The sequence below is a fragment of the Pinus tabuliformis genome, chromosome Q, assembly GCF_031772625.1.
Source record: "Pinus tabuliformis cultivar Carrire ecotype Pingquan chromosome Q, CPIR1, whole genome shotgun sequence".
Classification (NCBI taxonomy): Eukaryota; Viridiplantae; Streptophyta; class Pinopsida; order Pinales; family Pinaceae; genus Pinus; species Pinus tabuliformis.
This window is the reverse complement of record NC_142296.1, coordinates 1350745150-1350750629: the sequence shown is the minus strand read 5'-3', so window position 1 is coordinate 1350750629 and position 5480 is coordinate 1350745150.

Here is a 5480-nt window from a genome sequence, read left to right as displayed (position 1 = left end):
AACGATGGGTAAGGAGAGGCTGACACGGACCAGATAGGGCATAGACGCTGGGGTTCCAGTGCAATTTTTGTGCTGAGGAGCTGTCGGAATGAATTATCTGAGGTTTCAGCCAGGAGATCCTGTGAGAAACTGTGAGGTATTACTGCTAAGGAAATTCTCTATTGGGTAGGCCAGTTTTGACACCCAGATTGTACTCTTATATTGCTAGAAAAAACCCTCAGATAGCTGCACCGGTTTTCCCGCATTAGGTTTTTCCGGGGACATTGGTCCAAAAATAACGGTGTCATATGGTGTGTTTGTTTCTGTTCTTTTAGTAGCCTTTTAGTAGCCTTTTGTGTTGTAAAAAACACCTTCTTATACTCCCTTTTTCTTCAACTAGCCTTTTGATAGTAATATATAACGAAGGTCTCTCAACGACTCCAGGTTGTTCGGGAAAGTCACAGATTTGACCTTTCCCCTGGGCTTTGACAAAATGTTTGCAACCTGTACATCAGTCTCAATGCGATGGAGCCTCCTCGCTCATCGACTTACCATATTCTATATAAGTTAGTATCTGATGTTTATCACTGGAGCAATCATCGAATACAGGATTTCTCACAATCGAATCCCCCCTGGTTGTCACAGAGGATCACAGTGGTATTCATCATGTGTGCAAACAACGCACTGAAGAGCTTCCACAACCAGGCAGCGTCACACAAGATCATACTCATAGCTATGTATTCGTCTCAGCGGTGCTTATAGCAATTGACTTCTGCTTCTTGCTCATCCATGATATCGAAGCAAAATCCAAAGAGAACTAGCACTGAGAAGTTCTCTGGTGATCCTCCCCATTGCCTGCCCAGTCAACATTCGAATAATCATGCAGCTTCATTATTTCAGGCAGTGAATCTCAATCCATGAGAGATTGTGCTCCAAAGATATCTCAAAAGATTCTTGGCACCAATCTAGTGAGGCTCAACCAAATATGAGCTCACCATGCTAACTATAAACATATATGCGGACGAAAGTTCACCAAGAACATCAATGCAAATGAGTTTATGAAACTTAGAGGCATTTCCCAATCTGGTCCGACATCATCACAATATAACTTCTGAAAGTTAAGATCCTCGAGGTAGTCACGATCTTGCAGTTTACCATTCCACATCCGAATCCAACTCTTTCTTACTTTTGCAAGTGAGAGGGTCTGCACCTATTAGAAATAGGTCGTTCTTAGAAGGTGTCGGTATGAGAGGTCTATCATCCACAATCTTCAAACAATGGTTTGGATTGGCTTCACTCTTAGTGAATCTCAGCTTCATCTGACAATTATCAATCCTCTCATATCAAACCCGCGGTGATTTGCTTCAAGCCATAGAGGGCAGCGTATTTGACGCAGAGGCCCAGAAGGCCAGCGTATTTGATGCAGAGGCCCAGAGAGCTAACGCAGGGCCTCCTGGGGCTGACACAGGCCTAGATAGGCTGACGCAGGGCCAACGCTGGGCAAGGAGAGGCTGACGCAGTCCAGATTGGGCAGACGCTGGGGTTTCAGTGCAATTTTGTGTTGAGGAGCTGCCGGAATGATTATTTGAGGTTTCAGCCAGGAGATCTCTGAGAAACTGTGAGGTATTACTGCGAAGGAAATTCTCTGTTAGGTAGGCAGTTTTGACACCCAGATTGTACTCTTATATTGCTTAGTAAAAAAAACCCTCAGATAGCTGCACCGGATTTAAATGGGTTGTTATTTGGTTGCTTGAAAATGGTCATGTGCTGTAGGTGTAGAATTTCTTTGCTAACAAAATTCAGAGTTGATTTGCCTCCCAAACAAATTATTGTTTGTGTGTGGATTTTTTGATTTGTTGATCTTATATGTCTTGCCATAATATTACAAGTGTCCACAATGAATGAAACATTGTGATTTCTTGTTGGGGTGCACATTCTCTAAGCATGCTCCTATTTGGATTGCAGGAAAATCAAGGTTATGCTCTTGAATACCAACATGATTGGACCAAGAACCAGTAATGTATGTCTAACAATAGACCTTAGGCAACACAAAGGACACACCTCCAGTCATATGATGGTCTGATAATTGATGTCAAAGAATTTTTAAACTCCAGTATCAGTTGTAGTTGCTTTAGTTTCTTAAATAGTTTCTTCTTCTGTGATTGGGTGCATAGTTATACTATCTATTGATCTGATTTTGTCAAAATTTGGGTTCAAAAACTATCTTGAATTCATGTCTGGAGGGATATAAAGATAGTGGTCACTGCAAAAGGTAAGTTATTAATGGTAGGTGTTGCCCATATTTCAGAAATTTTGATATAAATCCTGAGAGAAGCTTTGTATCCTAAATTGAGTGGGGCTTTAGGATTGAGAGACTTGGGGATCCTAAACAAAGCATTGGGAGAGAAATTATGTTGGGATTGACTTCGGGTTAGAGATGAACTCTAAAACAATATCAAATATGGCCACTCTTCTCAATTGAAAAAGTTGCAAGCAACCAAGCATCCTCTAAGACCTTCCATATGAAATTTGCCACAGGCCAACTAGACCTTAATTCAAAGTCATGTTTTTTGAGAGACCTGGAATGGTCACACTAGTGACTACATTATTCTCAAAGATTCTTGGCAATAGATGCCACAATTGAGGGATTGTTAATCCTAGAGATTTATTAACATTTACTTCAAAGAATCAGGGTCTTACTGTAGAAGAATTTTAGAAACTGATTCAATCCCCTAGGCTATGGAAGGAATGGAAAACAGTTGAAGATTGGCAATCACATCCATCTTTCTCTCCCTGGCCTAGGGCACTGGACTCTACGTTCCTACTCTGGAATGTACAAGGATTGATATTTTCTTTAATAAAATAATTATGCCAACCTTCATTTAAGCATTCTGTGAGATAATATTTTACAGGAGGCAGGGGTTGGTTGGTAGGGCCCCTAACCCAGCTTGTTTCCCTCCTTTGTGCTTTTTGGGTAGCATATGTTATATAACTGCTTTCTGTGTTTGATATTTTATTTCTTAATGTGCTAGTTTGTATCTTTATTTTAAAGTTATTACACGTCAATAGCAATAGGTATTGCATACTTTGACATTCTGATTTAATTAAATCTTAAATTTTTAAAACGTAGTAGTTTTCCCTATGTGCATTGTAATGAACAGCAATCTGATTTTCTATCTTTTGAATGCATTTCTTTGGTTTTAAGTCATGGATCAAAATTTGTAATGTTTTATTGATAGCACAAAGCGTGATAGATCTACCAACTATATTTGTGCACTCAATGATTTTCATTCCTGCAATGTTATCTCTCAATCAATTCTCAATTACGTAGGGATAAATGGTGTTTTAATATATATGTATTGTATTATGTTAAATATTGGTGATATGTATCAATCCTACAGGAATTTGAGTCTAAATTCACATCCTGGAGAGAATATATATATATATATATATATATATTGAAACATCGATCTACAGTTCAATTTCGCAAGTTGAATGTACAGAGCATGTATTGGATGTTGTGGGAACCTATGTTCAAGGTTATTTGAAGAGAAAAGGAGCTTTGGACATCAATTTGAAGAGGCACATCATTTTAGGACATGCTTGATTGATGGTTCATTAAAAGTTTCTATATATACATCCACCAAGGAAGTCGTAATAAAATTGTATTCCAAGTTGTCTTGTTTGTTTTAAGACTCGAACTTGAAATGAATTTGTCTGCAAATCTTTTTGGAGAATATGATAGCAAACCCTGTGATATAAGCCAAATTGAACTTGCATACCAAACCATTTCAAAAGGATTTTAATCTTATCTATAAACAAGATTTGAGAATTTTATTGTGACAATGGTGTTTTCTTTGAATGCAGTAATTTCCATAAATCATATTATTTCCATATTTCATTATACAAGCTTCTATAATCAAGTTTGAGATCCAAATATACATTTCACAAAATATTGAGTTTGTACATCACCCTATAATACTTATGACGAAATATTGAGTGTCATATTTGAGTAGAGACATTTTTATTCATGAATATGATTTATGGGTTAGACAACTACAATATTTACATTGGTATTCTTCCTCAGCAGATTTAAACTCTAGAAACAAATATGGGTTAGAGATGAACTCTAGAAACAAATATGGGTTAGAGATGAACTCTAGAAACAAATATGGGATATGAAATATGGCCACTCTTCTCAATTGAAAAAGTTGCAAGCAACCAAGCATCCTCTAAGATCTTCCATATGAAATTTGCCACAGGCCAACTAGACCTTAATTCAGAGTCATGTTTTTTGAGAGACCTGGAATGGTCACACTAGTGACTACATTATTCTCAAAAGATTCTTGGCAATAGATGCCACAATTGAGGGATTGTTAATCCTAGAGATTTAATAACGTTTACTTCAAAGCATCAGGGTCTTACTGTAGAAGAATTTTAGAAACTGATTCAATCCCCTAGGCTATGGAAGGAATGGAAAACAGTTGAAGATTGGCAATTACATCCATCTTTCTCTCCCTGGCCTATTTTTAGCTCATGAGCTTCAAAAATGAAAAATATCCAATGCTCAGGATGAAGACAAACTCTGGTGAGGTTCTCAAACCAAAGGGATGTTTACTCTCAATCTAAGTCACAGGACACGTCCCCTAGGCCCCGTGTCCCGTATTTTTCGTATTGGACACGAAAACGGCCCTAATACGTGTCCAATACGATTTACAACGTGTCATAAAAACTTGAATACGTATTCGACGTTTTCCTTCGTGTCCTACATTTCGAATACGCGTATTTCGTAGGTAGAATACATTGCCCTAACGTATTTCGACGGTTTGAATACGTACCGCGAAAAAAACATAGTTTAAAGCCTACGCGTTGGTCTATTCTGGGTTATTTTCGTCCAACTGTCGTCTGGAGCTGTTGTCTGGAGCTGCGAGCAGGTGTTTGTCTTTGAAGTTAGCATTATAGCTGAGGTCTGGATCTATTTGAAGTCTGGAGTTGCGAGCAGAGTGTGCCAGTGTGCAGCGTTCAGGCATTGCTGGGCCAAAGACCCTCCGCTTGATTTCAGGCCTGAGGTACTCCACAGGTATGCACAATAGTTTAAACATCACTGGGGTAACTTCTCTTTACATCTGCGCTAATGGAACACTCCACCAGTGCCGTAATCCTTATCCTGTCTGTTGTCAAGGCTGAGTTTCTGCAGGGGTTAATGATGTCCATTACTAGAGAAACCTCACATTTGTGAAGACCCCCGAATCCTCCAGAAAATGATGACAAAACCAGCATTAAACAAACCCCAAGATCGTTGTTATTACCTGGTGATGCACGCTTCAGAAATTCAGATGGCAGTTATGGATCAGGATTTGTAGATCAAATAGTGTGTATTCCTTCAATCAAGGATTCAAGCCTTGCTGTGACAAGGAGTCCACAGATTCACAATGTCTCTGACTCATTTTAATTTACAATAAGGACTGCTTCAGAAGTCTGTCGTAATTAAGGGCTAATCC